A 13,392-nucleotide genomic window follows, 5' to 3' on the forward strand; every position below is an offset into this window, starting at 1 on the left:
AACGCCTCCCTAGGGGGGTGTTTAGGGCACGTCCAACCGGTAGGAGGCCACAGGGAAGACCCAGGACACGTTGGGAAGACTATGTCTCCCGGCTGGCCTGGGAACGCCTCGGGATCCCCCGGGAAGAGCTAGACGAAGTGGCTGGGGAGAGGGAAGTCTGGGTTTCCCTGCTTAGGCTGCTGCCCCCGCGACCCGACCTCGGATAAGCGGAAGATGATGGATGGCATTCTGAGCCTTAACTTATTTAGTTTTTATATGTATTAACCCGGGCAATGGACCCTGTGTGTATATGTATGTTATGCCATTGTTTACAAATTTGGTAAATACATGACCAAAAAAATGTATATATTGTTGTTTTCTTACTGTACCGAAACATGACCTCTAAACCGAGGTACGTACCGGACCTGAAATTTTTGTGTACCGTTACACCCCTAGTTCAAAGTATATGAGTATTCAAAGACATGGGGACTGCCGTACGTTTGGGCGAGTGCATTATAGGCTGATGATTTCAGTTTGCTCTGCTAGGTACATGAGAGTGCCTCATTGGGTTACTAATGGCAGAAAATGTGCTGTTAGGAGGAGAAAAACAGCAGGGAAAGTAAGCGTGTGACGCAAACAAACAAAGGTCAGACGAGAGGAGTTGCAGCGCTCCAAGGAGAGTCAGGCAAAAACCTGGTCATCAGCACAATCCGGGGAAACACTCACTCGTCACTGTACGACCTCTGACCGTCCCACATTCGCCCGCGCTTCGCCAGCCACGAGTCGGTCGCGACGTGGCCTCACTCGTCAACTTTAACCCCCCCCGGTGGGAAGCAAGACAAGACTCATCAGTCAATCAGCGTCTATGAGCGATGTCATCCGCAACCCCGCTCGGCCTCAGTAACCATCCCCGCCCAGCGTGACGCCGGAGCCAGCTGGATGCCAGCCCAGAGGTAAAAAGCGACAAGTTACTCTTTTTGTCCGTGTTAATTTTAGCTCCTCCCCGACCGCGATAATTCCTCATGACAAACGACGAACCCGACGAGCTTCCTCCACGGGTTTGCTGTAGCCACCGATACAAAACATCCATCCATCCATCCATCATCTTCCGCTTATCCGAGGTCGGGTCGCGGGGGCAACAGCCTAAGCAGGGAAACCCAGACTTCCCTCTCCCCAGCCACTTCGTCTAGCTCTTCCCGGGGGATCCCGAGGCGTTCCCAGGCCAGCCGGGAGACATACTCTTCCCAACGTGTCCTGGGTCTTCCCCGTGGCCTCCTACCGGTTGGACGTGCCCTAAACACCTCCCTAGGGAGGCGTTCGGGTGGCATCCTGACCAGATGCCCGAACCGCCTCATCTGGCTCCTCTTGATGTGAAGGAGCAGCGGCTTTACTTTGAGTTCCTCCCGGATGGCAGAGCTTCTCACCCTATCTCTAAGGGAGAGACCCGCCACACGGCGGAGGAAACTCATTTTGGCCGCTTGTACCCGTGATCTTATCCTTTCGGTCATGACCCAAAGCTCATGACCATAGGTGAGGATGGGAACGTAGATCGACCGGTAAATTGAGAGCTTTGCCTTCCGGCTCAGCTCCTTCTTCACCACAACAGATCGGTACAACGTCCGCATTACTGAAGACGCCGCACCGATCCGCCTGTCGATCTCACGATCCACTCTTCCCTCACTCGTGAACAAGACTCCTAGGTACTTGAACTCCTCCACTTGGGGCAGGGTCTCCTCCCCAACCCGGAGATGGCATTCCACCCTTTTCCGGGCGAGAACCATGGACTCGGACTTGGAGGTGCTGATTCTCATTCCGGTCGCTTCACACTCGGCTGCGAACCGATCCAGCGAGAGCTGAAGATCCCGGACAGATGAAGCCATCAGGACCACATCATCTGCAAAAAGCAGAGACCTAATCCTGCGGTTACCAAACCGGAACCCCTCAACGCCTTGACTGCGCCTAGAAATTCTGTCCATAAAAGTTATGAACAGAATCGGTGACAAAGGACAGCCTTGGCGGAGTCCAACCCTCACTGGAAATGTGTTCGACTTACCGCCGGCAATGCGGACCAAGCTCTGGCACTGATCGTACAGGGAACGAGGTGGCCTTGTTGTGTGCTTTCACAGCGGCGTGTGATAATTACACCACGGACAGGAGCGCCCTTGCGTATGTTTGCTCGAACACGCTTGTGTAGACTAGCATGAATTGATTAACGTGGACCCCGACTTAAACAAGTTGAAAAACTTATTCGGGTGTTACCATTTAGTGGTCAATTGTACGGAATATGTACTGAACTGTGCAATCTACTAATACAAGTTTCAATAAACCAATCAAAATGTGTCATTCAGGTGAATGCCGTGCCTACCTGTCCGGAAATATCTGCCCATCAAAATTGTATTAAAGGTCGTAATGTGTGTGTGTGTGTGTGTGTGTGCACTTGTCAGTCCCAAGATGCCATAGTTCCTTCCTAACTGCCTTTCCTCCTAGATTGTCTGACAGCTCTGTAATTACAGCTCTATTACGAGGCGCACATATGTGGAGATTGAGTGTCACGGGTTCGATTGCTGTGAAATATATGAGGCGCTGAACACTGAGCGGTATTTTTAATCCTTTGTCATGTAAAAGATGCAGAAAAGCAACATTATTCATAGAAAGAGAACAGAGGCTCTCAAAAGTGGCCGTTGTATTTCAGGCATTTTAGTCCTCATCTATTCATCACACCAAAGGAGCAAGGAGTGACTTACCTTTCCTGCCCTTGAGTACATGTGATTGCACTTTTCTTACTCTGGAATGTATAATGTTGTTAACATTCTTTCAGAATACTCCATCCACCCTAGACCGTACTCAACAACGATCGATTCTTTCAACAATCGATGGCCTTTGTTTGATTAATCGAATAAAACACTCTCTGTAGCGCCAGTTGGTCTTTTAGGGAAAGTGTACCGAATTTTCCAAACTATAAAGTTAAGTTAAAGTACCCATGACTGTCACACACAGACTTGGTGTGGCGAAATTTGTCCTCTGCATTTTAACCAATCCCTGGGAAGTGAGGGGAGCAGTGGGCAGCAGCGGTGCTGCGCCCGAGAATCATTTTTGGTGAAACAAGAAAGTTTGATCACATTATAGCCCGCAGACTTTTTTGGGGGCTCTGGGAATCACTAATAAGCCGGAGTCCTTTGAAGGCAGATTTCTTGCCGGGACATATGGTACAATACAATCGGCAAGATAGGCTGGAGCTAGACCGTGTAGTATTTTATACGTAAGTAGTAAAACCTTAAAGTCACATCTTAAGTGCACAGGAAGCCAGTGCAGGTGAGCCAGTACAGGCGTGATATGATCAAACTTTCTTGTTCTTGTCAAAAGTCTAGCAGCCGCATTTTGTACCAACTGTAATCTTTTAATGCTAGACATGGGGAGACCCGAAAATAATACGTTACAGTAGTCGAGGCGAGACGTAACAAACGCATGGATAATGATCTCAGCGTCTTTAGTGGACAAAATGGAGCGAATTTTAGCGATATTACGGAGATGAAAGAAGGCCGTTTTAGTAACGCTTTTAATGTGTGACTCAAAGGAGAGAGTTGGGTCCAAGATAATACCCAGATTCTTTACCGAGTCACCTTGTTTAAATAGTTTGGTTGTCAAATGTTAAAGGTGTATTATTAAATAGAGGTCGGTGTCTAGCAGGACCGATAATCAGCAATTGTTCAAAATGTTTTGGTATCCTAGAGCATTCAAAGTTCCTTTCACTGGAACTAAGGGGCCAAGCCCAACTCCTGAAAAACAACCCCACACCATAATTCCTCCTCCACCAAATTTCACACTCTGCACAATGCAGTCCGAAATGTTGCGTTCTCCCGGCAACCCCCAAACCCAGATTTGTCCATCAGATTGCTCGATGGAAAAGTGTGATTCATCAGTCCAGAGAAGGCGTCTTTACTGCTCTAGAATCCAGTGGCGGCGTGCTTTACGCCGCTGGATCCCACGCTTTGCATTGGACTTGGTGATGTATGGATTAGATCAGATCTGGGCAAATTAAGGCCAGGGGGCCACATGCGGCCCGTTAAGCATTTCAATCTGGCCCGCCAGACATTCCCAAATATTTTTTTTTAGATCTTTAAAGATGGAAAATGTAACTGCCTTTATGATGTGCAGGGATTTTTTCTAATGACCGTGAGTCTTGAACTATACAAAGTATTTAAATTGTTGGAATCTGCGCTTTTGGATGATATACCAGTTACTATGGTCATCTAATTAGTTACTATGGTCAATAATTAGTTACTATGGTAATCTAATTAGTTAATATGGTCATGTATTTAGTTACTATGGTAATCAACGTCAAAGCAGCTCAGACGAGGCACTAAGTGGTGTGGGTGGGAAGCGTTTTCACAGACGCGGTAGGAGATTTTCACAACAAAGTTCTAAAGCTTAGTGATGTATCACAGTGGTCCCCAACCACCGGGCCGCGGCTGCAGAATAATTTTTTATAAAAAAAAAAAAAATACAAAAAAAAAAAATATATATATATATATATATATTTCTTTTTTTGTATTAATTCAACATAAAAAAACACAATATACACCTACAAATAGTGCACCAACCACAAAAAACTCCCTTTTTCATGACAAAGAAGGGACAAATTATTAAGCGTTGACCGGTCCGCGGATACAAAAAGGTTGGGGACCACTGATGTATCAGATATATCAGATTGTAGGTGGGTTTGTTTTGTACCCTCCACGTTCATATTTCCCTGTTTGTTGCATTGTTGTTGCATTTCGGTTGATTGTAAAATATGTCGATTGAACGGGGGTGTGACATTCATATTTTGTCAATATTCCGTGTTTTATTGTTCATAGAAAAATGTAAAAATCCATTATGTTTTTTAATCAATCAATCAATTAATGATTATTTATATAGCCCTAAATCAGTAGTGTCTCAAAGGGCTGCACAAACCACAACATAAACCACAACGACATCCTCGTTAGAGCCCACATAAGGGCAAGGAAAACTCACACCTAGTGGGACGTCGGTGACAATGATGACTATGAGAAACCTTGGAGAGGACCGCATATGTGGGCAACCCCCCAAACAAAGCTTTTTTTTTCTTTCAAACTGTCATTGCTCAAAACATAATATTAAATCACAATCAATGTTATTATGAATAATTGACCTATAAATGTTTCTGATTACTTCGCATCAAATATTCCACTAAGAAAAATATTTTTGGTGGAAGATTTAGCAAATTTGTTAAATAAATAATCAAAACATTTATATTTTGTTGTTTTCTTAATATACCGAAAATGAACTGAACCGTGACCTCTGAACCTAAAATGATGCACAAAAGCAAATTATAACCTGCTACCCGAAAATGTAAAACATATCTTCTCAACAAAAGATCAATTTAAACTTGGAGAAAAATCTTGCAAAACATTTGTATGTAGGTTTAATACTTAAGACCTGTAGCAGCATGTCAGTATGTGAAATTAAATTATGAGATAGATTATACATAAAATCAAACAATGTAATAATATGATCCAGTTGAAGAAAATATTCAACCCCAAAAGTGTTTACAAAGTACAAAGGAGAAGAATCCTAATGAATATTTTGAACCTTATTCACCTCATTATGTGAATCATAAATTACTTACCTATTTATTGAATTTAATTGTGTTACACATTGAGAACAGGAAATGAAGAAATGTGGAAAAGGGGTAGGATAAAAATAAGCTCTGCTTCTTCCTATTACTTTTCGGACATGTAATGTTTTGGCCTTGACAAGCTTTCCCAGGCTCTAAACCAAAGTCCGTGGGCTGAGCCAGGACAGGTGGTGCACTTTCAAATGCACTTCCGACTCTAATTTGATTTTCTCAAAAAATAGCTTTATTTTCAAAAGAGTCTTTTTTCCAACAGTCCATCCAAGGTGAACAAAAACAAGTGTTGCATAAGAAGTGGTCCAAAACTGTTTTCACCGCCAGTCTCTCGACCCCACATTTGTCCAGTCAATTTCACCCGTGCACCCCTATATGCTCTCATCACAGTGACACTCTAATTCCATAAATTAACTTGCAATACATCAAAACATATTTCAATGGCAATTCAAAAAACAAACAATGAAACTTAATAATAAATGCACTACTAAAGAAATACAAACAACACAAAAATGGCCACCACAACCACAAGGAGGAAAACTAAATTACAGCAGCACAGCAGGTCCAAGTAGTCATCAAATACCACATCAATGAACAACACCAAAGTGCAGTAGCACAGTAGGCCCATGTATTCATCAAACACCCGACTTAAACAAGTTAAACAACTTATTCGGGTGTTACCATTGAGTGGTCAATTGTACGGAATATGTACTGAACTGTGCAATCTACTAATAAAAGTTTAAATCAATCGATGACCAACACTAAAACATTAAAAAACAAAACAATAAAAAGAAACATAAAGCCCAAATGTCAGTTTCTAACATACAAACGTGTGCCAATGGTTCCACAGCCCAGATGAGTATCTGACACAGGGGTCGGGAACCTTTTTGGCTAATAGAGACAAAAAGCCAAATATTTTAAAATATATTTCCGCAAGAGCCATATAATATTTTTTTTAACACTGAACTCAACTAAACACGTGCATTTTTAAGTAAGACCAAGATTTCTAGAGTACAATAGGTCTCTTATTCTTTGTAATAACATTGTTATTCTGAAGCTAACTGTGGAGGGGGCGTGGCCTGCGGGCCTGCAGCGACAGGTGCGTAGATGGCCCACCTGGGCCTTGTTATCTAATCACCGGTCGCTCTGTTATAAGCAGCAGCCAGGAGGAGAGACTGGGTTGGGGCTGGAAATACTATTGCTGGAAAGCAACTGAGAGACTTATTGAAGAATAAAACAATATTGTAACCCTGAAACAGGCTCTCATGACGGTGCTTGGGGGTCCGAAGAACCCCCAGGAGGGCAAACCCCACACTAACCAATAATAAATAAATAACTTCTTGCCATTAACGCAACTTCTTGAACAGGTGCGGTAGAAAACGAATGGATGGATTAAAAATGCATGAGGTTTTTTTTATATTTTGAACATTATTTTTAACACTGTGATTACAAGTGGAATTATTCATTACTTATCGTGTTAAGCAGCATCAGCTCAGATTTATCAGAGAGCCAGATGCAGTCATCAAAAGAGCCACATCTGGCTCTAGAGCCATAGGTTCCCTACCCCTGCTCTAACAGAACTGCAGCCAGGGTTCGTTAACACAGTGATGCCCTAAACATAAACTTATACATAAGGTTGCGTAGCAACGCTGAGAAAGTGGGCACCCCAACACTAACAAACATCTGTCTTTCACTGGCGCTTCTTGGAATTCCCAGGAGAAGCCTCAAACCAATCAATCAATCAATCAATGTTTATTTATATAGCCCCAAATCACAAATGTCTCAAAGGACTGCACAAATCATTACGACTACAACATCCTCGGAAGAACCCACAAAAGGGCAAGGAAAACTCACACCCAGTGGGCAGGGAGAATTCACATCCAGTGGGACGCCAGTGACAATGCTGACTATGAGAAACCTTGGACCCCCCCCCCCCCCAGGGGGCCGAAAGCAATGGATGTCGAGCGGGTCTAACATGATGCTCTGAAAGTTCAATCCATAGTGGCTCCAACACAGCCGCGAGAGTTCAGTTCAAAGCGGATCCAAGACAGCAGCGAGAGTCCCGTCCACAGGAAACCATCTCAAGCGGAGGCAGATCAGCAGCGTAGAGATGTCCCCAACCGATACAGGCGAGCGGTCCATCCTGGGTCCCGACGAGCGGTCCGTCCTGGGTCTCGACTCTAGACAGCCAGTACTTCATCCATGGTCATCGGACCGGACCCCCTCTACAAGGGATGGGGGGACATAGGAGAAAGAAAAGATGCAGCAGATCAACTGGTCTAAAAAGGAGGTTTATTTAAAGGCTAGAGTATACAGATGAGTTTTAAGGTGAGACTTAAATGCCTCTACTGAGGTAGCATCTCGAACTGTTACCGGGAGGGCATTCCAGAGTACTGGAGCCCGAACAGAAAACGCTCTATAGCCCGCAGACTTTTTTTGGGCTCTAGGAATCACTAATAAGCCGGAGTCCTTTGAACGCAGATTTCTTGCCGGGACATATGGTACAATACAATCGGCAAGATAGGCTGGAGCTAGACCGTGTAGTATTTTATACGTAAGTAGTAAAACCTTAAAGTCACATCTTAAGTGCACAGGAAGCCAGTGCAGGTGAGCCAGTACAGGCGTAATATGATCAAACTTTCTTGTTCTTGTCAAAAGTCTAACAATCATTATAAGCAACCTGCAGCTTCTGAAAGCTTTTCTGCTTATACTTTACCCACAGGGGGGCAGTATACAACGGAGTGCAATAGGCTCTGAATAAGTTGATCTTTACATCATTTGTACAATAATAACATTTCTTTCTAAGCATACGCCGCTGTCTGTATAGGTCATCATCATCACCCAATAGATCAGTAATGATGTGCCCCAGATACTTAGTTTTATGACACACACTCAGCACCTGACTTGACGGACAGAATGAAGGAAAAAAGAGATCCTTGTCTTCTCTTGTTCTACATATGATGACACTCTTTGCATTATATTTCACATCATATTCTAAACTATAATCTGTAGATATATTCAGCAGCTGTTGAAAGCCAGCACTGCTAGGAGACTAGCCATTACCAAGTACACATCCTGTTCTACAGGTATTGAGCCGGACAGATGGATCATTCGTATACAGATTGAAGAGGGCAGGGGAGAGAATCCCCCCCTGGCGTACCCTATTCCCAAACTTAAATGTGGCTGAGCATTTATCGCCCCATCTGATCTGCATGCTCTGATTGGCAGACCAATATGACAGAATTCTGATAATACTATCAGGCACGCCCCTCTCTTTCAGTTTTAAAAACAGTTTCTGATGGTTGACTCTATCAAAGGCTTTCGACGCGTCAATATAACCAACTAAAACTGAGGAGTTCTTACCTTTATACATGTCAATCGCTTCTTTCAATGCATAGATACACAGGTCAGTACCATGCTTAGTTTTAAAACCAAACTGATTGTCTGCAATGGTAAAAAAAAAGAGCTTAAGCGGTCTAATAAAATGATCTCTATAACTTTGGAAAGTATGCTTGCAAGTGCAATAGGCCTGTAATTATCCATGTTTCCCACCTTACCTGCCTTGTCCTTGATGACAATCACGCAACAAATAATTAATTTAACTTAATAATAATAATAAATATAAATAACACAAAAAATGTAATGAAAAAATGTGAAATTGTATAAAATGAACTTAAACAACCAAAACAACAAATGCAGTTTTATTGATTTTTTTTACTATTATTATTCAAATGCGTGTTGTTTATCTGTTCAACAGTTTTATCTAAAGTGCTTTTTAATTTTAAGGTAAAGCAACATGAATAAATCGCGTGTGTAATCTACGTTTGTACATGTTTCGTTTTTAATCGGACGAGTTAAAGCGCAAACTCTGAAAACCTGGGTATTTGCCGTATTTTTGGGAGTATAAGTCGCTCCGGAGTGTAAGTCTCACCTGCTGAAAATGCATAATAAAGAAGGAAAAAACATATAAGTCGCATTTTTTTGAGGAAATGTATTTGATAAAACCCAACACCAAGAATAAACATTTGAAAGGCAATTTAAAATAGATAAAGAATAGTGAACAACAGGCTGAATAAGTGTACGTTATATGAGGCATAAATAATGAACTGATAATTACATTAGATTAGATTAGATTAGATTAGATAGTACTTTATTTATTCCGTCAGGAGAGTTCCTTCAGGAAAATTAAAATTTTCAGCACAATCCCATTCAAGATCAAACAAACATTACAGGGAGACAGAACAGGATCGCTGACGGGTCTGCCGGCTTCCAGCGCCCCTTACAAAAAAGATGAGATGCAGGTAAACAAGGGGGGGGTAATGGGAGAAAAAAATAGATTAAAATACAATAAAATAAAAATGTTTGCAGGACTACAGAAATATAAATAACACAAAAAATGGCTTCCACATGTAATGAGAAAATGTATAAAATGAACTTCAACAACCAAAACAACAAATGTAGTTTTTATTGACTTTTTTACTATTATTATTCAAATGCGTGTTGTTTATCTGTTTAACAGTTTTATCTAAAGTGCTTTTTAAGTTTAAGGTAAAGCAACATAAATAAATCTACGTTCGTACATGATTATTGCGACAATGTTTCGTTTTTAATCGCACGAGTTAAAGCGCAAACTACGAAAACCCGGGTATTGGCCCTATTTTTGGGAATATAAGTCACTCCGCACCTGCCAAAAATGCATAATAAAGAAGGAAAAAAACATATAAGTCGCACTGGATAGTCGATAAGTCGCATTTTTTGGGGGAAATGTATTTGATAAAACCCAACACCAAGAATAGACATTTGAAAGGCAATTTAAAATAAATAAAGACTAGTGAACAACAGGCTGAATAAGTGTTCGTTATATGAGGCATAAATAATGAACTGAGAATTAGATTAGATTAGATAGTACTTTTTTTTTTTTAGAAGTGAATTATATTTATATAGCGCTTTTTCTCTAGTGACTCAAAGCGCTTTACATAGTGAAACCCAATATCTAAGTTACATTTAAACCAGTGTGGGTGGCACTGGGAGCAGGTGGGTAAAGTGTCTTGCCCAAGGACACGACGGCAGTGACTAGGATGGCGGAAGCGGGAATTGAACCTGCAACCCTCAAGTTGCTGGCACGGCCGCTCTACCAACCGAGCTAAACTTTATTTATTCCGTCAGGAAAATTACAATTTTCAGCACAATCCCATTCAAGATCAAACAAACATTACAGGGAGACAGAACAGGATCGCTGACGGGTCTGCCGGCTTCCAGCGCCCCTTACAAAAAAGATGAGATACAGGTAAACAAGGGGGGAGGGGGCAGAAGATTAAAATAAAATAGTAAAATCGGTCTTAGCCTGGGCCCTGGAGAGGGGGTGCAGACTGAGGCCAAGGGAAAAAAACAACTCATAGCCATAGCAAACATCCCCCTCACATGTGTGTAAGAGGGAAACATCAAACATCAAAGAACACAGAGGGCATTAAAGCAGCAGATACAAGCAGCCACGTCTACATTTATATAGCGCCTTTCTATAGTGACTCAAAGCGCTTTACATAGTGAAACCCAATATCTAAGTTACATTTAAACCAGTGTGGATGGCACTGGGAGCAGGTGGGTAAAGTGCCTTGCCCAAGGACACGACGGCAGTGACTAGGATGGCGGAAGCGGGAATTGAACCTGCAACCCTCAAGTTGCTGGCACAAGCTGCTCTACCAACCGAGCTAGAAAGATGGGATTGAACTCAGGAGCTTGGTACTGTGAGGCACATGCACTAACCCCTGTTCCACCGTGCTGTAGGCATTAATAATAAAGTGAAGTGAATTATATTTATATAGCGCTTTTTCTCTAGTGACTCAAAGCGCTTTACATAGTGAAACCCAATATCTAAGTTACATTTAAACCAGTGTGGGTGGCACTGGGAGCAGGTGGGTAAAGTGCCTTGCCCAAGGACACGACGGCAGTGACTAGGATGGCGGAAGCGGGAATTGAACCTGCAACCCTCAAGTTGCTGGCACGGCCGCTCTACCAACCGAGCTAAACTTTATTTATTCCGTCAGGAAAATTACAATTTTCAGCACAATCCCATTCAAGATCAAACAAACATTACAGGGAGACAGAACAGGATCGCTGACGGGTCTGCCGGCTTCCAGCGCCCCTTACAAAAAAGATGAGATACAGGTAAACAGGGGGGGCGTAGAAGATTAAAATAAAATAGAAAAATCGGTCTTAGCCTGGGCCCTGGAGAGGGGGTGCAGACTGAGGCCAAGGGGAAAAAAAACAACTCATAGCCATAGTACACATCCCTCTTACATGTGTGTAAGAGGAAAACATCAAACATCAAAGAACACAGAGGACATTAAAGACATTAAAGCAGCAGATACAACCAGACACTTCTACATTTATATAGCGCTTTTCTCAAGTGACTCAAAGCGCTTTACATAGTGAAACCCAATATCTAAGTTACATTTAAACCAGTGTAGGTGGCACTGGGAGCAGGTGGGTAAAGTGTCTTGCCCAAGGACACAACGGCAGTGACTAGGATGGCGGAAGCGGGAATCGAACCCGCAACCCTCAAGTTGCTGGCACGGCCACTCTACCAACCGAGCTACACCGCTAAGAATGTAAACATATTGCTTTTGTTTCATCTTCTATAAATTGCATTTATAAAAACGTATGAGCCAATGTATGAGGGTTGGACTCCGCCAAGGCTGTCCTTTGTCACCGATTCTGTTCATAACTTTTATGGACAGAATTTCTAGGCGCAGTCAAGGCGTTGAGGGGTTCCGGTTTGGTAACCGCAGGATTAGGTCTCTGCTTTTTGCAGATGATGTGGTCCTGATGGCTTCATCTGACCGGGATCTTCAGCTCTCGCTGGATCGGTTCGTAGCCGAGTGTGAAGCGACCGGAATGAGAATCAGCACCTCCAAGTCCGAGTCCATGGTTCTCGCCCGGAAAAGGGTGGAATGCCATCTCCGGGTTGGGGAGGAGACCCTGCCCCAAGTGGAGGAGTTCAAGTACCTAGGAGTCTTGTTCAAGAGTGGGGGAAGAGTGGATCGTGAGATCGACAGGCGGATCAGTGCGGCGTCTTCAGTAATGCGGACGTTATACCGATCCGTTGTGGTGAAGAAGGAGCTGAGCCGGAAGGCAAAGCTCTCAATTTACCGGTCGATCTACGTTCCCATCCTCACCTATGGTCATGAGCTTTGGGTCATGACCGAAAGGATAAGATCACGGGTACAAGCGGCTGAAATGAGTTTCCTCCGCCGTGTGGCGGGGCTCTCCCTTAGAGATAGGGTGAGAAGCTCTGCCATCCGGGAGGAACTCAAAGTAAAGCCGCTGCTCCTTCACATCGAGAGGAGCCAGATGAGGTGGTTCGGGCATCTGGTCAGGATGCCACCCGAACGCCTCCCTAGGGAGGTGTTTAGGGCACGTCCAACCGGTAGGAGGCCACGGGGAAGACCCAGGACACGTTGGGAAGACTATGTCTCCCGGCTGGCCTGGGAACGCCTCGGGATCCCCCGGGAAGAGCTAGACGAAGTGGCTGGGGAGAGGGAAGTTTGGGCTTCCCTGCTTAGGCTGTTGCCCCCGCGACTCGACCTCGGATAAGCGGAAGATGATGGATGGATGGATGGATGAGCCAATCATGTTCCACGTTAATAAAATCTATGGTCATCTTTTGTTTGGCAACACAAGAAAAATAAACCAAACCCTGACTAATTTTAGTTCTTCCTCCTTTCACGGTTCTGGCTTTTATAAGCATGCGGGATGCTTTCTCGTGT

At 43.5% G+C, this 13,392-nt stretch overlaps 1 protein-coding gene across 3 annotated transcripts in view; it reads left to right on the forward strand.

Moving 5' to 3' along the window:
• tbc1d22a (TBC1 domain family, member 22a) overlaps nt 1-13,392 on the forward strand; it is a 348,296-nt gene that overhangs the window by 232,718 nt on the left and 102,186 nt on the right. The window lies entirely within an intron of this gene.

This window comes from Nerophis ophidion, linkage group LG10 (assembly GCF_033978795.1).
Source record: "Nerophis ophidion isolate RoL-2023_Sa linkage group LG10, RoL_Noph_v1.0, whole genome shotgun sequence".
NCBI lineage: Eukaryota > Metazoa > Chordata > Actinopteri > Syngnathiformes > Syngnathidae > Nerophis > Nerophis ophidion.